This window comes from Talpa europaea (assembly GCF_964194135.1).
Source record: "Talpa europaea genome assembly, chromosome: 2".
In the NCBI taxonomy this organism is placed as follows: Eukaryota; Metazoa; Chordata; class Mammalia; order Eulipotyphla; family Talpidae; genus Talpa; species Talpa europaea.
Genome location: NC_140068.1, coordinates 65,405,296 through 65,428,943, shown reverse-complemented (window position 1 = coordinate 65,428,943; position 23,648 = coordinate 65,405,296).

Here is a 23,648-nt window from a genome sequence, read left to right as displayed (position 1 = left end):
TATTAGGTTTCTAATATAATTCAAAAAATCCAGGAAAAATATGCAACATTTTCAGAGTACACTATTTCTAACTTTGCTAATCCCTAAAGGCAATAACCCAAATCTTTAAAGATGTTAAAATATTTGATAAAGCCAGTTTTTCATAGATATTTATAGATTATGGAAAAATAGATAGATTTTATTATATTGCATGTTATATACCTAATGAAGAACTACTAAAATACAAATGTTACTTTTTGGTAAAAATAGGAAATACTAACCTAAATAAAAATTCATATCTGACTCTGTGTACGAAACTACAATCCAGTATATCCTCCCTTTTACTGAAAAATCACTAGACTACAAAATTTACTTTTCTTGTACCATTTGTGTGTGTCCAAAAAGTATGCTCTCTCTTTTTGGGAGGGTTTTACCTCCTGCTGACAGATGTGTTTATTGTCAATTTCAAGTTGCTTTTTAATGTTGCTTTATCTCTTGAAAATAGTCTTATCTCAAATACAGTAAATACGTTTTATATAGTCAGTTTGCCTTCTTTGTACCACTTACTATTATGTCATACTTCCTTCTGTGACAAACATAAGATAAAGTCTTCCCATAGTCTCCACTCATCTTCTTACTCTTCTATGCAAATATTTAGGATTGAACTGTATATTTTCTACAAACATAAAAAAGCTGCAAAAATAATTCTACAACAGATTTGTCTTCAGTGTAATTTCCTGGGTTTCTGAGTTACATCACTGGACCGCAGCCCATAAGTAAATTTTAATATTCAGGAATCAAAAAACTATCATTAAAGTATGTATTGGAATACATACTAGTCATAATCAGTACTTTATACAATAAATAATGTAAACTTTTTTTAGCATCAGATGAATTTTATAGTGTTTCACTTTATTTTTATTAATGAAGCAATCAAGCACTTACAAGGGTATTTTCATATTTCACTGGAGTATTTTTAATTGAGAAAATTTGCATTAATTTGAAATCTTCTAATAATTTTCATATCATGAATTTTATCGAGTCAACTCATATAGATTTAGCTCAACTTGTGGTTTTTAAGTATTTAAATTGTTGAACTGGTGCTCTCCAACTGGATAGTAGACAGAAACTAATTTTGAATGTGAAATATTACATTATAAAAATGAAAAGAAGACATGACCATGACCAAAATTAAAGAAAGAATTATACAGCTGCCCCAATACAATGTTCATGTGCAGTCTAAATAGATTTTAAATATAAAATAAGGGAGAATCAATCCCTGAAATTGAAATTGAAGTGATGCATTTAGGAATTGATATAAGTAAGGGAAATATAATAGGTTTGGATATATTATTTATAGAGCTTAGCTGAAAAGTAGCTATACAACTACATCTACTAATTGCTTTCAATTGAATGAGCTTATCAAGATACTAACATGTCTAAAGAAATAAGACTTTTGTGTTAAAATGAAAATGCATTTTTTCTTCATGGCAATAATTTACTTAATAAAATGTCAATAAATAACTCAAAACATATACCCTAGCTAGATAAGATTTTCTGTTTTTCGATGAATGTGGTCAACAAGATAGCAGTAGCTACTCAAATAGCATTCTTGTGTCAGAGAGCCCAGTTCTTCAACTGTGAATGTATTTTTGATCCTACAATGGTTTGTTTTAAAACTTAGTTAATCACTAGTTAAGTGCAATAATTAACATAGCAGGGAACTTTTTTTTTTGCTTCATCATTTTGGGAGAAATTAATCTAGCTTGTGATCTTGGTTCCATCAAAAAGGCTTTTGTTATCCATTAGAAAGTCCTTTGTGAAAATAAAATAGTTCATGTCCAACCTTCTTTGATCCTTTCTCTCTTAACATAGCATTCTAAATCCATAGTGTTTTTTCCTCTAGCCAATGTCATTATCCATGTCATTCTCTCATTTCTTCAACTTCTTTCCCCCCAAGACTATTTAGCCCTCTGGCTCAACTATATACTCCTTAATGTTGCCCCAAAACTCATTCATCTTGCTGGGCCAATATAAAACACACGTATGTTTCTTTTCTTTTCTCTGAAATTCGGACCAAAATCCACATTTTTCCAAAACATTTGATTTCTGATGATTAAGATAGATGAACCTTAGTTATTTTCAATCCCTGTGTTCCATGTTAATAAGTACCTGGAAATTTGCTAGAAACCTAGATCAAATGGTTGAAACTGTAATCCTAGAATAAGAGTGTTTGAGAGCAGTGAAAAAATATGATAATATTTACTGAATTATATTAATACATAATAATGTCCCTAAATTGTAATTTGCAATCAAAACAGTTGGTGGCACCTTTGAAGCAGTTTGTTTTTAATCAGTGTCCCTGTTTCCTATAAATTGTTAGACAGTTACACTAATAAACAAAACCCTCATAATTACATTGATTTAAATATATTCCTGATGTTCCAACAATCCTGGGAATGAATAAATACAGAAAAGCAACTGTGTTTTAAAATAACATCACTTAGTATTCACATATCTTTGTGAATAACATTTTAATCTGATATAATATTTATTTAACCTGATATAAATTTTGTTTTCTCTTAAAAGCAAATCAGGGGTTCCTTGGAAAGGGTATTTCTTACTCAGATATGAGATCAGACTCTGTAAACACAGCAGCACAGGGAGGATTGAAGAGACTTATTATTAACCTCTGAATTTGTCCCCGATCTAGTAGATCCTCTTTCCCATTACACTGTTTCTTGACTTAAACTTCCTACTGCCGCGGACCAGCACAGCAGTAGACGATGAGGCCACCTCAGGGTTGAGAGAAGCGTGCAGGGTGGTCAGGGCATCGGTGAAAGAAATGACAAACAGACACACTTCAAGAGTGAAAATCTGAGTGTAATTTTCTTTGAGTTTGTGACCAGTATATATATGTTTTCCAAAAGCACAGGAACAATGAATATCAATGAAATCAGCTTGCTCATGGGCTCAGCCTATCACCAACAGGGCGGTGATCTACATCTGGACTCAGCCTCATTCCTAAGTAGATAGACCATTAGTTTTGTTTTTAAACTATATATATAATCGCATTTTTTATTAACTACTTTTTTACCTAAACTATATTTTAATTATTACAGGGTTTAGTAATGTTTCATTTGAGTCAGCCTTGTTTTAAGGATTTCATATGATTTTTTAATTAACAAGCAATGACCTTTATAGAAGAAAGAAGGAAGTTTAGAAAGACAATAAGGGATTAAAGTTTGTAGTTCTAGAAAGACAGGATAAGGTTTTGTAGCATTCTTGTAGTGGTTCCTGGTGGTCGTTATCTTTTGATAAGCTTCTGTCTTTTCAGGGAACTTTGCTGTACTTCCCCTGCTTCAGGGTGTTTTGCTGTTCTCCCCCTGCGCACTGGTTGCCCGAGCCGGACCTAGGGACAATGGCGAAAGCCTTTCCTAAAGGTCACTGCAGGGGGAGGTGCAGCAGGTATGTCTTCAGGGGGTTTTACTGTTCTTGCCCTGCACGCTGGTTGCCCAGCCGGACCTAGGGACAGTTAGCCCTAAAGGTCACTGCAGGGGGAGGTGCAGCATCCTACTATAGAAAATTATTCTTCAGGGTAAAATATTACAAAATCTGTGTAATTCCTTTAAAGGGCAAACATCCTGGATAGGTGTAGCACTGAGGTTTATTCAAATTTAACAATAAGATACATTTAGATAAAAGAATATAAATATTGATTATATAATTAGATATTTGGGTAAGGTTTTACAGTTTTTGTTAGAAGTGGTGATGGATGATAATCTCAATTCATCCTTCAATTTTAAACCAATTGTGAGGTAAATTCATCCAGATGAAGAACAGACTTTATAGAACTGAATTGAGAATATGTTTTGACCAGCCACCAAATACAACTCTGAATACTTCAGCATGAGATTTCACCACCTCCTCCTTAACGACTCAGGAAGTTAAAACAAGGGATAATGGAGGGGCATGTACTATTCTATTAAGCAGTTATAGTATCCAAGATAAATAAAGCTGGAGACGAATTTAAGTAGTAAGGTGAGATTTTAGTCATTATATCAAAACTATTGCCAATGGGAAGAGGGTCCAGCTTGAACTGAACAGAACTGCAGTTTGTTTAGGGTGACTAGCCTTTTAAAGGGTAAATGAGAAAGTGGGATTTTGACCAGTCAGGAAACTGAAAGATTACTAAAGCTTGGTCAGTGTAAATGCCAATTAGGGTAGCTGTACTTTTACCTGAAAGTATGGAAGTTAGGATTCTCTCCTTCCAAGGACACTGAGAGACAGGCCTTGTCCTAAATTATTTCATTTCAAAGAAGTGGCTTGCAGGTTTTTGAGAAAGATACCTCTGAGAGACAGAAAAAGGATTCACAATTGTAAGCCTTTTTTAATAAATGTTCTGAAAAAAGAAGATCATGGGCCTATCTCAGGTGCTGCCTAGAACAAACAGTATTCTTTTGATAGCCTTTAGCTTGTCCAGATGAAACTCAAAAGAGGACCTGCTGGGTTGTCTTGGGAACTCTGTGGAGGCTCCCTGAAGCATGTTAAAGTTTGGCCAAGACCCTTAGTGTACGTGTTTGAATGTTCTGCAGAGAGATTTTCAGTTCTCAGTAACCCACAAAAAATGCTCAGAAGGGGCAGGACTCAAGCATGCTCTCTACCTCTGCCAATTGCTGGAACAATGTGAGAGTTTTCTTGCCAATACCAGAAGACAAATATTTCTGTTCTTTGGAACCAAGCAGGGTTACAGGAGGAGGGTCGTCCTCAACCAGGAATGGCAATGCCTAGAGATATTTTTGTTTGTTTCATTCAAAGGAGGAGGATGCTCCTAATGGCCGTCAGCAGGTAGAGACCCAAGATGGTGCTGTGGGAGAGAAAAATAATATTCCTTCTACCTTTCTGATTTCTTGATTGAGATTCCTATAATTTAAGACAGGTTAACAAGCAGAGACAGTTTATTGACATGTATGTATGGGAGATATCCAGGGTTTAGAAATCAGGATTAAATACCATCTTCATAGGGAAATGGGAGGGAAGATATAAGTCTCTTGAGAAAAAGAAAATAATTTTTAGGAGGCCAGGACCTCAGGAAAATATGTGGGAGATACGTTAATATATGACAAAGTTAGTCTGGCAGTGGCACTAACTTCTAGTCTCCTCTGTGGAGGTGAGTCAATTTTCTGTTCTTGAAAGATAGGAATTACGATAATTGACTTCCTTTTGGAGAACTGTATTTAGGCAGGTAAGAGGAACTAAACACATTTTTTCTGTCCATATGACTTTCTATTTTTAATCAACCAAATGAATATCCACAATGAGGAGAGAAAAAAAAATCTGAATCAACAATCTGCTGCCACATAGAAATCATTTAAATAATGAGTGGGCTTACCAGGTATATTTTGTAATTAAGGCAAAACCATAGAAGTTGGGAAGCCTTCTTGTTCTCATATGTTAAATGTGTTTTTTTCCAGGTAATCAATTCCTAATTATAGGCAAAGGTAACTTGATAGTCAAGGGGAAGATTTGCTCCTAAACCATATAAGTTACTCCTGTTCTCTACTTATGACTGGTCTTTTTACTTTCAATGCTTTTTTTTTTTTAATATACAAAAGAAATTATAACTCCACCTGGAATCTTAGAAATATCACACAATTGTCATGCTCAAATTGACAGTTAAAACATCTCTGGTGCTGTCCTGAGTGGTTAGCTAAGATGGCTGCATCTTAGAGTTGTTTTCACATGTGACTGAGTGGTGAAACATAGCTCTTCCTTTTTACCACCACCAAAATGGGCTTTTTTAATGGCTTTTGTTTAGTTTTCACCAGTATCTGCTTTCATGATCTGTTGTTACTAATGCTATCTGTTCTTGCATGAAGAATATTTTACTGAAAGCTGTGTATCTGGTGAATTCACCTTTACAGTTATTTCTCAGATAGTATTGAGTTAGCCAATAAGATGACCAGCCATTTACCTATAGAATTTGAAAAATAATATTCTGCCTTTTATTTTTATTATTTTTTAAAGATTTATTTATTTATGCATATAAGAGCTGGGATATGGGCCAGAGGTATGGGGGGGCGGGGGTTGAGAGGATTGACCAGAGACAGAGTGGGGAACAGAACAGGCAGAGCTACTGAAATATACTGCTGAGAGGAGCAGCGGGCAAGTCAGGAGAGGTCTGCTGTGTCATGTGGGTAGCTCCCTGGATGGCTGGGAATTTAAATTGTGCTTCATTGGCTGCAGATAACTTCATAGGTTGCGTCTTAACCCCTTGCACCACCAGGAAGGCCCTATTCTGCCTTTTAAGTTAAGAGCCATGGGTAGCACTATGGAAGCATAATGAGCTGTCTTTTGCATCCACACCAGCAGGCATCCAGAGCATTTGCCTGACCTTATTTTTAGAGAAAGCACAACATCATAGTCACGTTGTCCTGCTTGAAGTCAAAGTCATTTTAAAACCTAGAGGCACCTTATGTAGAAACTCAACAGTAATAAATCCAAATAATCCTCACAACTGGTAAATAGAACCAGAACAAGAAGTCCACTATTAACCACATTAACATCTGCCAGAATTTTATCCTGAAAGGTTGTCTCACTGCAGGCAAGGCAACTACTGTCATCAGCTTCTAGCTAATTAATTTAAGGAGACAACTTGCAGTTAGTCACACAGTTTGCAACAAAGTAAGGATTTGGGTACATCTGCTAGATACCCCCAATATAGTCTTATAGTCTTTACAATCCAAAGCATGAGCAAGATAAAATACACTTTTGTAATTATCAAGAGATGCTTAACACAGAATGGAGCAAATACACAGTTTTAATATATCAGTTCTCCATTTCTTACAAATATATTTATCTAGACAAAATCTTTTTTTTTTCCTAGGACTTATCTTTACTGTTACCAGAGAAATAAATTCATATTTTTATAAAACTTATAAAAACATCAACAACTAGTTATGTCACTAGGCACAAGGGTTATGTTGATGTTGCAAAACTATTTAATCTTCCAAACCATGTCAAGAAAGACACATAGATTTCAAATCTCATGCCAAATCAAATCAATTGGTAATAATTTCAGGAATACTTTACTTTTAGGTAATTCCATGGTTGTGTCTCTGTTTGGCAGAGACAGTGCCATGATTGATTAGTGATGAATGCTATGGGCATGGGAGGGACAATGACAGCTCCCTTAACATGAATTTTTCATACCAACTTGAGGCGTTGGAAGACAAGCTTAACAGGCAAGCAATGTCCTAGTAGTATAAATGAGCATTGATTACCAAAAATATCACCAAAAAATTCTGTGAAAACATACATTTGTAGAGGCTTGAACCTATAGCCTCTTAAACAAATACAATGATGTAAAACTAATTTACCTCAGTAAAAAAAATAGTAATAAAAAATATGACCAAAATTCAAGAATATGTCTGTGTACCATAAAACCACTTCTGTTCTTCTTACACAATCTACATGTCATGAGAAGTTTCTCAGTAATAATTCAGTAGAGTAGCAGTGCTGTGAGGCTGTCCAACCTGGAGAGTTCGATCCCTGGCTCGCCAGGGAGCAACCCACATGGTGTGGCAGACCCCTCCTATCTCGCCCGCTGCTCCTCTCAGCAGTGTGTTTCGGTATATCTGCCTGTTCTGCTCCCCATGCTCTCTGGTGAATCTTCTCACCCTGTCTCCCCTCCACCCTGCACACTTCTCAAAAAAAAATTTAGAAACACATAACATCCAACATCACAGGATAGAGTTCAATAAGCTACTGATACCTATTTCCTTAAAACTTCAAGTAAATATGAATTAACTCATCCCATGATTCTAAAAAATTTGTAAATTTGCAATATGTGAATATGAACACCACAAAGAATTAAGGTAGTGAGTTAAAAATGTACAGTAGTGTACTGCATTTAAAAGGTAAGGTAAAAGTTCTGATCATACATTTTGAACTGAATAAATTTAAAATACCACATAATCATGAAACTATAACATCACTCTACAGGATCAGCTTGGCTCTGATTTTTCATAGATTGAATTCCAGTTTTCTTACACACTAGACTTTAAGTATCATTAAAATTTTAGATTATTTTTGAAGTGACTTTATGACACTTTTTTAAATATTATAACGTGTTTATAATAGTTTTATTTATTAGTGTTGTAGTGAAGTAAGTGCCTAAGGTTAATAAGCTGGTAGTTCAAAAAGTGTGCTAACTAGAAAAGAAATGACAAAATGTGATGAATCCACCAGAGAATCTCTGGAACATAAATGATTTTTGCATTCAAAGGATTTAAATAAAGCAAATGATTAAAAATAAGGTGTTTATTATTAAATTAGATATGATAGTAAAAATATATAGACATAAATTACAGATAATATTCTATTTATTCTTTTTAAAAATTAACAGAATTAATTTTTTAAAAATATACTGTTTATAAAAATGTTAATAGAAATATAAATAAAATAAGACTGAAATCAACTTAATTAAAAATAAAAAATGTTAACATTTTGTTGACCAAACTGTGAATTAATGATTTTATTTTTACATCACTGATGCATTTGTGACTAAACCTAACATGGTTGAGTTCTCAAAAATCTAAATTATTGACCATTTACTCACACCATGAACAAAAATTAAGTCAAAACAATCCAGGGACCTAATTATAATTATAATTAAAATGATAACACTTGTGGAAAGCAACATAGGAGAAAAAATGCTTTGTGACATTGGTTTAGGGAAAGATTTCTTAAATAGGAAAAAAATTATGAAACATGCAAAAAGTAATAAAGTGGACTTCATCAAAGTTAAAATACTGTGGTTCTTTTCGGGACACAGTTAAGAAAATTGATGACAAGCAATAGACTGAGAAACTATTTGCAAAAAAAAAAAAAAAATTCTGCATCATAATTTAAAAATAACTTTTTTGTACCATAATAAGAAAAAAGTACATTTTTTAAATGAGCAAAATATTTCAACACATTTCAAATAAAAAAATATTTATAAGCAGTAAACTTATGAGATGTTCAATATCACTAGTGATTAGGAAAGTATAAATTAAAACCGCTGTGACTTCCCACTATATACTTACTAGTAAGTTCAAAATTAAAGAGATTAAGTGTTGACAAGTACATGAGCAACTAGACTCTCATAAATTTTGGTGGGATTGAAAAATAGAGTGAGTCCATTTGGAAAAACAGCTTGGCGGTTTCTGATCAAGCTAAATATTCACTTGCCATTGACCTAGGACTATTCACTCCTAAGTATGCACCCAAGAAAAAATGAAAACATATAGAAATATATATATGCTAATGAGGGGTTTATTTATAATATCCAAAACTTAAAATGAATTACATTGACTAGTGACTGAACAAATTGGTATAGCTATACTATGGAATATTAATATAGGAATGAGCTATTGATACATGCAGCAATATGGCTAAACATTTTATTATGGCAAATGGAAGCAACCAGAAATGAAAAAACTATAAAGTCTGATAACATTTATATGAAATATAGACTATAAAAACTATAGTAAAAGAAAGTAGATCTGTGGCTGCTTACGCTCCATGTGTTTGAGAGAAGATTGTATGCAAAGAAGCATGGGGAAACTTTTGTTTATTGATGAGCATGTCCTATATGTTGATTGTAGTGGTAGTTACATAATTGTTTATAATTGCTCAAACGCAACAAGCTATGCCTCAAAATGAGTGAATTTTACCATGTAAATTTTATGTGAATAATACTAACATGTCTTATTTTTTCAATTGCATCAATTCCATTGATTCCATTTTCCCATATTTCACTCCTGAGCTATTGATACATTTACCTAATTATTATGTATGGAGTCCTATATTTACCTAACTTTAATTGTGTGGGATCCAATGTTCTCTGAAACCAAAAAAAACAGAAATAACCATTGAATTTATATATATATATGTATTTCTAATATGTAGCTTATAAGTACCACCCTACACTAAAACCTGCTCCTATAGTAGAACTTTCAGATATAGTCCAAAACACAAATATGACCCAAATAAAATACAATCACTAAAATAGTACCACATTTAAAAGTTATGTTCTAGAATTCTTCTTTATAAGAATAATTATAGTACACGACTTTTACTCTAAAGACAATGAAAGATCTGACAGACTAAGAACTGTCAGAATAAAAAAATAAATAAAATCAGGTCTTGATGCTTGATCCAAGATTCAATCTAATTAGCAAAGGAAATGGCTGTGCTTTGTCAGAAGAATCTAAGCTGGCAGAAATAGGAGAGGAGAAAGAAGCAGAGGCACGAGAGGAATTGGGTCACAAGAATGAATGCAGTAGATGCATGTGTAAGGATGACTTGGTCAATGCCTGAGCCTGCAGATGTGGGACAATACCAATTACAATTCATGGCCCAGAAATAAGAGGCAAATTAATGAAAAGAACCAGATGGTGGGGCAAGGACCAAAGCAAGTACCTGTAAATAATCAAACCAAGCTGCACTATACAGTCATAAAAGGCAGCCATGGTAATGTCCTATGCAAATGACAGATGTGGACTAGGAGCGTAACAGTAACAAGAAGTCAGTGATCCTAGAAGGCAAAGGAGTGGTGCAGTCAAAGGGGCACAATTCAGTTCTGCCGGAGCGAAATGGCATTCCTGTGTGACACATCATATTCATAACACATCATCCTTTTAACCAGGTTACACAGGACTGCAGTCATAGTCTTGTGATTTCAAAGAACAAATCAACTTTATTGTTGTCTTTGCAATAGACAAGAAGTCCCCGACCTTAAATCCCAATGAGATATAATGAACCCAGAGAATCACTGACAATGTGAAAGTTTAATATATTTTCCAGCCAGGTTATTTAAATGGAAGCATTCTTGATACTTTTGCAGAAAAAGAGTGGGAATCATGGCTGAGAAGAGCCTAAATTTCCTTAAAGAAGACTTGGCATTGCTAGTGTTACACCTGCTCAGCACAGTAAAGAGCAAGAACTATCATTTTTCATTTCTAGTCATTCAAAGTAGCAGTCAGCTGCTGAGCTGCCCAGCGTCTTTTCCCAACCAAATACTTAGTGACTGCCAAAAGGTGCATGATCCTGAAAAAAGAAAGAAAATATTTTAACGAAACCAATGCCGATGAGATTCACTGTGTGCCTAAAACATCAAATCGTTTTTCATGTTATTTGCAGACTAAATAAAAAATGGGGAAAGTGAAAAATATGTCTGTATTGCTAGAATCATAGGAATTCGAAAGAAACAAAGAATACAGTAGTGTTACCCAAGAGAAACAAGAGCCTGAAGAATGAGAAATGACATCTTTCAACATAGAGGAAGAAACAATAAGGTGGCATATCAAAAGTCTTCTAAAAGAAAACAGGCTGAATATCACTGTATTACGGGAAGCGAAGCAGCAGAAGTAAAATGCACAACAGATTTGTAATAAAACTGTACTGATTTTTATTTCAGTAGCAGAAAGAGTGTTTTACATATACATGTATTACTGTCTATTGTAAACCAGGGCCATTTCACCATCTTGAAAATCTGCATAAACTGTCAAGGGGGAAAAGTCTCCATTTTACAGTTACAATATGATTAAAAAGAATTTTTCTAGATATGTTAATTTGGATGTGATACTATTACCAGGACATCTACTGATTAAACCTTAACTTGTTCTGATCATACTTTGCATGCTAGCCCACATAGAAATTCTTCTATTTTCACAAGAACTCATTCCAGAAGGATTTCACTACTTCTCCATATTTCCTAAAAAATACTTTGAGACCAGCAGTGCAATTCAGGTATCTTGATACCCCGAGTATCCAGCGTAGTGCTTGGCCACAGATAACAGGTGCATAGTAAAATTTTATTAATATATTAATTTTCTGTTTTTCTAGTGCCAACTGAAAATTGACTGGTAATTTATGAATAGAAGGTGTAACTCAGAAACCTATTTTGTTACTTTTAGTTGAACTTGAAAAAGATTTTGTAATAAAGTAGATTGAAACTACTGGTTCTGCACTATGATTACATGTTAATACTTTATTCAGACACCCTTTCTCCTTCGTTAGCGTGAATAATGGTCGGTGTAAATCAACTGATCTAAGAAGGACCTTATTCTTGAGACCACAGCAATGACCAAAGCAGTTTTAAATGGTTCCTCATGGAAGAGGAAGTTCAAAAGTCTAAATTGGCAGTGTTGGTAACTCAGAGGAAGGAAAGAATCCAGGTAACTCTTCACATTAGTGTTTCATTGATGTCTAACACAGTGCTTGGAGAATAATGGGTGTCAGTATATCTCTGAGCAATACCACATGGTAACTTTATTTGCCAAGTAAGCATAGGACACCGATCTTAACTCCTTGTGCAAATTATAACTTACTGCGTAGGCTGTGAACTCCTAAAGAACAGGACACATAGCTTCTATGATTTTTGTGTTTCTAGCATATAGCACTGTGCATGACATACAGGAGAAAGCCAACTATTTAGGGAATAAATATATGAGTAACTGTTCCAGACTGAACAAAGGTATAGTATGAGTCTCCCCTCTCATGATATATGGTGGTGTTTTTTTTTTTTTTTGAACTATTAAGGTATGTGAGCAAGGAAACAACGTTATGTTTTACAACTCACTCTCTCAAAGCTCCTTTTTGCTTTTCTGTTTCCTTTTATTCTTTGATACTACTATGCATGAGTTATTTAGAACTGGAAATTTTGAGCATAAAGTCATCTTGCAAAAACCCAATTTCAAAATTGTTTTGACCTTAAAATTGCGTCACCTGATGTTTACTCCACAGGTATGTATTGTTGTCTTGGTAGTAAGATGCTGCCAACCTTGAAAGTCAAGGGAGACAACTAGAGCAGAATAAATTGAAGTGGAATAAAAGGAAACTCACATTTTTTTTTTTTTTTTACTAATTCTCTTCACTTTCTGAGGCATTATGTTTAAAAGTATACCAACTGTCAGATAGTGTATTTGCCCCCATTTCAAAGCTCTGACTCAGAGAGGTCAAAATGATTTGATCAAAGTGACTGTAGAAAAAGTTTGAAGGGAGACCGAGCTGATCTCCAGTGTCTGTCTCTTTACTGTGTCTCATTGTTCACATTCAAAAATAAAGACCTATACTCTATTGTGTGCTCCTGAGAAAGGATGGACAAACTTAGAGCCAGGATTCTGGTCACAAGTTCAATATTCAGGGCAGAATTTGTCTCTTTTTTTCAAAAAATAAATGGCATTGGCCAGTCACATAACATGCTTAACTCTAGAAATATGTTGTTCCCTTTGTTTGCAGGTAATGACCCATGACAGCATTGAGGTCACTCTCCTGTGATTGCTCACAGCTATGTTCTACACACCTTGGATAATGCCAGCTCAACAGGTTTTAAAATCTGCAGGAATAGTACCTTTTGAAGCCAAATGACAAATCTATCAGAGTGAGTTCTTTTTTCTCAGTATGTTACAACCTGCAACATCTGACTGAACCCCTTGATATGGCTCTCTTGGGGAACTGGGAAGCCAAAACAAGTTTTACCTGGTGTTTAATGATAACCTCTGAAAATAAGGGGAAATGTGAATACTTGTATTCGTTGACTTGGCAGTTTCCTTACAGATTAAATTTATTAATATGAAGTTGTGGTCAGAAGCACTAAAAGCAATTTTGTATGGTCTATTTGACACATTCAAAAGGTAGCAATTGGGGATAAATAACTATTTCCAAACAAAATGAAGGTATTGCTGGTATATATAAATATAGCTATAGATAAATATATCTCTAATGTTGTAAACATTTTAGAGTCTCTCCTGATCTATCATTTATAGTGTCTCCATTAAAATTATATTTTGTTCTCTATATTTATCAAAATGTATTTTTCTTGGTTTTAACTTTTAACATTTATTAAGGCAGTTTATACACATGTTTTTTTAAGCAAATACTGCTATCCTATCACTCTCCAACCCCAATATAAATCCTATTTCCATGAACTTTCTACTTTTGTGCCTTTTATCTATTTCTTTAGCGTGCAACACTCCGTAACCATCAAAGGTTCTTATAAACCCTATCAGTGGTATTAATGTCTAATGAAGACAATGCTTAGTCTTTACTTTGGATATAAGTTAATCCACCTAGACACTCAGGCTTCTAGGAGTGTTCTGGGTTCCAATATATTTTAATAGAGACTTCAAGTGGGAAAAGTACCTTTGCTTTCTCTAGTGCCCTTGTAGTCTGGATTGGAGATCAAGGTCAACTAGAACAACATTAATTCTCCTCTGACCTCAAAAGGTAAGTCAGTCTCCTGCAGAGCACGAGGACCAACTGTGCCTAAGTCAGTCCACACTGATCAGTGCTGAGGTGATAGGGTGGGACAAGTGCTTAGGTGAAGATCAGGACTGGGCATCACTGGACTACCAAAACAGAGTTTGGAACCAGGCTGGAACCCAGCCTTCTGATCATTCCAAAGGAGGTATTTAATTGTTCCCATAAAAAAACAACGAGGAAGAACAGAGAAGGAAGCCAAGATTTTGGTGTCCTCCTGCTCCTGGATTCCAAGCCATGATTATACTAAGGTTGATGTTCTCCTTTCCCAGTCATGTAGCATAAACGTCCTGTAGCCTGTCAGGTTCCATCCCCCAGTGCTGACATCCAGCGTTTGTAGGTCTCTTCACATTGCCCCAGAGTACAATGAACAAGGGAGACTTCACAACCTATATGCTTCTAATTATAGTTTACCCCCAAAATGCTGACTCAGTCTGGTCTATGCACTGTCAGATCGGTCAACTCTAATTACTCATAATACATTTTAAAGTAATATTACCTAGTGTCCTAAATCTCATTCCAATTTTATATATCTTTTACTCTTCCTGTATTATGGTGCTTCTCTTTAAGCTCTAAAATTTCAGCATGAGGACAATCTGCGTTAGAGTAATTATGCTTAACTCAAAATCTCCCCACTCCTCAAATCTGGTTTTAAAGATTAACTCTGCCTTTACTCTCTGGCCTAGTGTGATAAGGGGAAAAAGTAAATGCTTTAATTCATGGTCTTTAATAACCATCCTTTGTTAATGATGACTATAAGTTGCATGGAGGAAGAGAACACGGGCATTAGTAAAAAAAATAAAAGGAGTAGTTGTCTAGGAAGAAGAAGAAGAAGAGAAAAAAGGGATGGAGGAAAGGAAAGGATAAGATATCTCACAGGAAATAGCTTGCCTGGCTCACAGAAAGCATTTTCATCAAGTCTTCTTCAGCTCAAAAAAAAAATGTTACCACATATAATCAGAGACATCCAGTCATCCCCTTTCTTTCCTTTGAAAATTCCATCATATACAGTGTTGTAACCCAATAAAATAAATGAAACTATAAAAATGTTATTAAAAACAAATAAAATATATTGCAAAAGGAAGAAACTGCCAAAAGCAGCTGCATGCTAGAACCAACATAGTTCAGTTTTCATAGCCAGAGAGAGTGCCTTCTCTTCCCAACTCCACCTTCTATGGTAGCACATCAATAGTTTGAAATTGGCCATGATGAAAATATTTACACCATGAAAATTGGCATGCTAGGGTTCAGGCTTCTTCCTCCCTGCTTAGAGAATCAATAGTTGAATATTTATCACCACACCCCTGGCTAGAAGCCATGGAGAGGGAGGAACCCCAGGATCAGGATTACCGGGAACAGTGGGATTAAGGCTTTTTTTGTAGTAGAGAAACAAATGAAACCAGGTGGCAGTAGGGCACAACTGTAGAGACTACTGATGGTGCCCGGAGTATTAAAGCTCATATTTAAACCAAAGAAATAATGATGATCACTTATGTGATTTGCAGTTTTAGTGAAATTTTGGTGAAATAACTTCAAAAAGTGGTGCAGAATCTGAGCCTGTTGGTTGAATACTATCTGAGGGAACCAGGATGCCATGTGCTAGTGTCAGTGATCTGTCTGACCTCTCTGCATTTGAGCAGCCCCACTGAACATTTCTGTCATGCTGCATTGCAGTCAGAAGTCATATATTATTTGAAGGTAGACAGAAGTAATGCTGTTCTATGTTGGCGAATCCCAAGTCTAGACATACCTTACTACAGAGTGGGGAATAATAAAAAGCCCTTAAGTGACCTCAGCTTATCTCTTGAAATTATTAATAACCACATATATGAAGTCTTATATAAATAAATCATGTGCTTTATAGGTCAATTTTATTCATTTTGTTCACTCATAAAAATATTTTTTATGAAATAATTTTGTGGGCCTTCCTGGTGGTGCAGGGTTAAAATCTCAGCCCTATCAAGCTATCACCAGCCACTGCAGCATGAGTTCCATCCCCAGCCAGGGAGCTAACCCACATAGCACAGCAGACCTCTCCTGTCTTGCCCACTGCTCCCCCCCAGTAGTATATTTCAGTAGATCTACCTGTTCTGCTCCTTATTATCTCTGGTGAATCCTCTCACCCCCCACAACTCTGGCCTATACCCCAGTTCTTGTATGCATAAACAAATAAAAAATACTTCTAAAAAACAATTTTGTGACATACTCCCTAAATCAACACTATTTTCATCAAGTTATTACACTTATTATATCATAAGTAAAGGTATAGAAATAGAAATAATGTATTTAAAGATAATTTTATATGCATAAAACAACCATAAAATACATAAATAAATATGTTTAATCTTTATTTTCACTGCATTAGTCAGCCTGATTTAATTACCAAAAGTACTTGGTTTTTCCTTTTTTTCCTCTGAACCATGAGTAAGGGGGAAACTTGATGTATGTCTTCAAAAAGAAGACTACCAGAGAGGAAAGGTAGCGGATGGACAGCAAAATGTGAGGAGGCCCCAATGGAATGTGGTGGAGGATAATGGGAGCTTTGGTGGTGGGTGTGGTGTGGTAACACATCTGAAGCAGTGTCAGTCTATACTACTAAATCATACATGGTGTGGTAAGCTAACTTTACCTCAATAATAAACAATGCAATAAAAGGGTTTAACTATGGCATGTATCAGACAGAGATTTAATATTTACTGATATCTACCTGTTGTTAATTGGAAATTTCTGTATTTCTTAGGTAGACTTTACATATATATTTTTTCACCATACATTAATGAAATGAATTCTTTTGGCAACAACATAATTCCTGGGGTGGAATCAAATGTATTACATTTGTATGCTATATTCTCAATAAGGTTTAAGATCCCTATTGTGAAATGTATGTATTCCATTACATTCAAATGATTTTATAGTTTTAATTATGCATGACACTACAAATATTATGAAGCTTAAACCCTTAATTGCTAATGATAAAAAGTGAGTTCACAGAAAATGAGAACCACAGAAATAGAAATCATAGAAATATGTGTCATGAGTTCGTACTCTTCAGAAAATATGAGCATTAAATTTGAGTGAAAAAACAAATTCACAACAGTCAATACAAGATATTAATTGCATGTTTACAAGTCAACCCTCTGACACAAACTTATAATTAAATGTAGAGAATCTTTTCATTTGCCTCTCTTCTGAGGCAACATTAACAGGGAATTTCCTAATAAATTCAAAAAATACTACATTAGGAAATATTTTCCAGAATATAGGAGCCTAGCTAAAAATAACCTAGTGTATTTTACAATGGAGTGGCACTTTATGTATATTTAATAGCCTAAAAACTTATGTATGAATGTAGTGAGAAGATAATATGCATAAAGAAAAATAAGAGTATGAGATGTCAATGATGCAGAAAAAGGACTTGACAAGATTCAACAATATTTGTGATAATAAATCTCAATAAAATGGGGAAAGAAGGAATATACTTCAACATAATAAAGACCTTATATGACAAACCCACAGCTAGCAGAGAACTTATTTTGTAGGTATATGTCATAAATTTTTCCAAACCCATAAAATACATAACACCAAGACTGAACCCTAATATAAATTGTGTCAGTGTAGGGCCTTCAATTATAACAAATATACCATTTTGGTGGGGATGGTGACAGTGGGGGGAGGCTATGGGAAGGGGTTATGCGGTATATAGGAAATCTTTGCACTTTTGACTCAATTTTGCTGTGAACCTAATACTGTGAAGCATATCTTTTCATTAGTCTTTCATAAAAGGTAATACATTTTCTCAGTTACTACTTACATGTAGCACTGTGATTTTGTCTTACATTCAAAATTGTTTTCTTTCAGAATATTGAAGATATTACTCAAATGCCTTCTAGCATATGATGGGATTGTAGTTCCTTTTACGTTAACATTTTCCTCCTTCTCTTTTTTGTATTCTGTATATTTATGGTGCTCTAAAATGTGAAGCACATACACTGAGGCATCAACGTATGTTATTTTGAAGTTTATCCTATTTGTCTCTTGGAATCTTTTAAATCCAATTTTAGGCTTATTTTAGCCCTGAATGTCATCTTCTGTTATTCCCTTGCTTCCAATATCTCACCACCACCAGAAAACACACACACACAAACACACACACACTCCTCATGTCATTCACTTATGGGATTCATATTATTCGGTTTTGAAACATTTTATTATATTGCTTTTTTAAATCAAATATTACTTTTTTTCCTTTAGATTTGGTTCAACCCTTCCACTTTCTATTCCAACTAATTTATTCCCTTTTCATCTAAGCCCATTTTTTATTTTGTTTTTCTCTTGAATTTTCATGCCTAGAAGATTGATTTTTCTGTCTCCTATTTTCCAATCTTTTGTGAATGGAACATAATAATCTTACTAAGGATATTAATGACAATTATTTTAAAGGTTTTTGTTTTGTATTTTCTTGCTTTACCCCATTACTCAGGTAGTAGTTTAATTCCTCAGTCTGTTGCCTGTCTTTCAAACATTGATATTTCTCAAATTCTTGGTTTCTCCTCAACTTTGTATTTCATAATTCCTATTTGCCTGTCGGTAGCTATAAATTATGAATGCTGGATCCTTTTTTCTTTGAGAGCAGCAGTGGTATAGAATGTGTGCAAGAAAAGATATGCAGTTAAATTGTTTTTTGGTTATGCTGATTCTATTTGCCACCTGAAGATTATTAATTGCCTTTGGCCACTGTTCTGCATTTCAAATTCTAGCTTTTACATTCTCTAGTTTAGCATGAACCCAACATTTCTATTGACTCCTGCTTGGCAAGAGAGAGAAAAGGTGCAGCATGAGCTTGTAAAATCCTGGTTAAAGTTTCATATATAATCTCTCAATTTTTACCTCTGATTTTTTCCCATTCATAACTTCCATTATCTCAGAATTTGCTACAAACAGAAAAACCCTACTCTCTGCATCATGTGTGACTTTTGCAGTTTCATTGTTTAACTTTCTTGTCTATCCAATGTCATTTCTTTTTATCAGGATGTTCTTCATTTCGCCTTCTAGCATGCTAATAGATGTTTGTAAACACTTTTTTTTTTTTTGTAATTTCAAGCTATTGAGGTAGATGGGGGATATCAAATATGTACTCAGCCAGCTGTCCTGATTGAAGCTACATTTTAAAAGGGACAAAGCTGAGGCTTCCACCCAGTTCTCTGTTAAAAAAACAATTCTCATTCCACTACACTGTGCAGTAACACTTAAAAGCCATGATAAAATTGGTAAACAGAAGGTGATTTAGCCCTCCTATCTTTTTGGATCAATTAACTTTTATAAATTTACCCTTCAGTATATAGAAAAAGCATTTTTTTCTTTTAATCCCAAAGGCAAACGCTCCTCATGTAAAATCAGATCAGTTATGAATTCACTTTAGGCAAGAAAGCATATTTGCTAGCTTTGCTTTTTAATGTAAATAATAAAACCAATAAGCAATAGTCTTGTTGAACATGAACAACAAAATGTATAGACTCTGTTTACTATACAGAAGGCTTGCTGAATAAAAAATGGCCTGACTTTTATTTATTTGGTGATCGAATTATTATTTGCATTAACAGAGCAGAACTTCTATGCCATCAAAGCTAATTTTTTTAAGTTCACAGCATATCTTATTCCTATCTGAAATAATTTATACTGGTATTATTTATTATTAGCTTTATTGATTAGGTCAAAATTAAGGACAACTTAAAATTCAGAATTTTCTGTTCTCATTTTTGTTCTCTGTCCTGCTTCTCTTTACCACCTGCCAAGTTTTACTACCTGTCACGTTTAAACCATATCGTAATCAGGCACCAGGATTTTTGACATTTGATTATTTTAGCTAATAATACAAAGGCATATCTGTATACTTCTCCTTACTTCAATTTACTCACACAATCAACACCTAACAAGCCTTTTCCAGAGAACAGTCTGAGTCATTAGTATTAATATTTACCAGGCTGTCATGTTATCTCTAGCATTATTTTAAGTTATTCCCTTTTGAAATATGAGTATGAAAATATTTTTCCCTCAACTTAGTATTAGTCCACCCTTGAGATACCATCTGTTTTTTTTTTTTTTTGATTGCTTATAGTATTCATTCTTCTCTGCTTTATGTGCTACTTTTTTGGAAGTCATAATCCAATTGGATCAGTTACTCTTGGTATAGAAGTAATTTTCTAGGGGACCACTAAAGCCAAATTTCCCTTGTAACACTTCTATGCAACAAAAGCATAAAACCTAGATTCTTTGTGAGTTTTGCTATAGTACTCTGGCCAAAATTCAATTCCTTAAGTATGTTTTTCCCAGAAGCTACTCAAAACAGAATTAAGTTACCACCAAGAACAATTGAATAATCATACCACTTTCAACTTTTCAAGGGGAAGGGTTGTCTATTAAAAGCTTTTTCATGATTTGGTATCAAGAAATTTGCTCCCTAATTATTATTCAGATCATACAGTCCTATTTTGAGGAAAATAAGTAGAAGGAAAGTTCATGAAAATAAATCTACTATGCTTAGGTGCATAGCATGATCTAGGAAAGAGCTTCCTGAACCCACGTACTTAAAAAGGTTACACGGATGACAATAAATTGAACCCCTAGCCCTTGTGGTGTTCCCATTTGGTCCCAGGGCCTGGAGACCATGTGCGGTTGACTCCAGTCATTACTTTCTCATACCTCATCATACTACACAGTTGCATTATTCCATGGTATCATGACTGGGTGGTCTCACCAAACCCAAATTACTAGATCACTTACATGATGTAGATAACTACTAATAAACCCAATCACCTCAACCCATAAAGTTTTTTTTTAAAGATTTATTCATGCATACAAGAGCTGGGGCACAGGCCAGAGATGTGAGGGTTGAGAGGATTCACCAGAGACAGAGCAGGGAACAGAACAGGCAGACTGACTGAAATACACTGCTGAGGGGAGCAGTGGGCAAGAGAGTAGAGGTCTGCTGCACCATGTGGTTTTCTGTCTGGCTGGCCAGGGATTGAATTCGTGCTGCAGAGGCTGCAGTTTGCTTCATAGTGTGCTGCTTAACCCCTTGCACCACCAGGGAGGCCCCTCAACCCATAAAGTGTTTATGCTAAAAATTCTGTTCATTTCTAAAGCAATCAGGAGAGGAACTGAAGTGCATTTTCCAATTGTTTACTGCTTAATCAGAAAAAGAGAATTTCAGTATGCAAAAACTTTAGCAATTCTATATCATTTCAGTTTTCAGAAAATAACTTACTCACTTCTCAGGGGTAAAACCACCACTGACCTGTATATAGCCTCTGATAGTGATTATTGTATTACAGTAAAACAATGTGAGACTTGCTAAGAAAACTAGATGTCACTCTTCAAATCAAAGTCATTGAACATACCTTAACACTGACTCAAATGAAACATCCTTTATAAGTAAACTCTCTTTTCAAAAAAAAAAATACCCCACTAAACAGTCAATATAATTTGTTGCTTAGTTAATAATATTTAATTTCTTAATTTTCAGATTTTAAATATAAAGTCTTATATATCCTGACTATCCCTTTATTTCTTAATCTTCTTAAGAATTGAATGCAAAATTTATTCACAGTACTTTGCCCTTTATCTTCTGTTTTACTCAGCATTAAGAGCCTCTTCTGTAATCTGTTTGTCTGTGGAGGCTAGGTTAGGGAGCAACCTACACTCCCTAGGAGATACTTAATAAATGGGTTGACTGACTAACTTTAGTTTCTTTTTTCTTGTACTGCACAGCAACCTTGACAACTCATTTCTTTTCCTTTCAGCACAAAAAAGAGAATAGTCAACAAAGAAGTAAATAGCTATCTTTTAGAGAATTGGCATTAAAAGAATGTTTGCCTTCTAGTTCACCACCCTCCCTAGGATCCATTTTTACCCAATAAGAAAAATATTTCTTGGGCCTCCCCAGTGGCAGAGTGGTTGAGCGCTGGGTTGTGAAGCTGCCCGCAGCCTCTGCAGCGCCGGTTCGATCCCCAGCTGCTCCCTGGCCACTGGAGGAGGGTCCCACATGGCATGCAGACCTCTCCTGCCACCCACTGCTCCCCTCAACAGTGTACTTCAGTCTGCCTGCTCTGCTCCCCTCTCTGGATCTGGTGAATTCTCTCACCCTCCTGCACTTCTGACTGTACCCAGTGCTTGTATAAATAAATAAAAATAAATCTTTTTTAAAAAAAAAAGAAAAAAAAAAGAAAAATATTTCTTTTTCAGATAGTTGTTTTTGCCCCTCTCTCCTTATCAAGCAGTAACTGCTGGTCTAATCTAATATGACCAGAAGATTGCTTGTCCATCAACCTACCATTGCTAGCAATGGCTTCAAATACAAACTGTCTTGAGTGAAGTGAACGCATCTCTAACAGCATAGCAGAATATTTTTGAACCACAAATTGGCATAAGATTTTAAATGATTTCACCATAAGCTTCTGCCTAAGAGTTTCTTCTCAGTCAATCTAAGTCACATCTGGGCTGTGATAAGCTGCAAGATAGAATCATAAAAAGTGAAAGGATTATGATATAATTTAGTGGATGGCTATAGTAAGGTAAATTTCAAGACAGTAACTGAGTCTTGAAAAATCTCAAGTATTATGAATTTTTGGCATAATTTGAAAATGTGGGCAAATGCTTTAGGCAGTACCAAGGGCAATGCAGTAGTAACATGCAAATATAATTTGGTAATGAACCATCATGAATCCCCTCAATCTTAAGAAAATAGAAAATTATTGGTATTTTCATTAGCTAACCTCTTACTTTTCCTTACTATTTTATCACAAAAAAGCATGTAAGGCTTATAGGAGAACTAGATTCACCTACAACATTCCAGGGGAAAAAAACAGTACAAACATTCATTAATCAAATTCATCATTAATTAATCCAATTAGTCCTTTAGAGCCAGAAAGAAAAGAAACACACATTCCTCTAAGTTAACAACCAACATTTTCAATCATAGTAACATGAGAGAAAGGTTAAAATATCCTCTTCCACAGGTATGAATACGAGAACAACCAGGTGCAGTGACTATATCTGCTGATAAAACTCTTGGGGGGAAGGATGATAGCAATTTCCTCCTCTTCCATTCTTTCCCCAGGATCCTTCAAAGAAGCCAGGAATTTAATAGAGAGGAAGATCTACTTACACCGAGAACTTAGGGCCATTAATACCAATTTTGGTAACCAGACTGAGATCTCTCCCTGGCCTTGGAAAATCTGCGGAGTATCAGTAAATAAGACTTGGGAGCCTTTGAGGTCAGAGAGAGGAAGGACTGCATTGGGCTGTAGCTTTTCAATTTGCCATAACATGTGAGAAGCTTACATCTCAGAAGTCAGACAGGATAT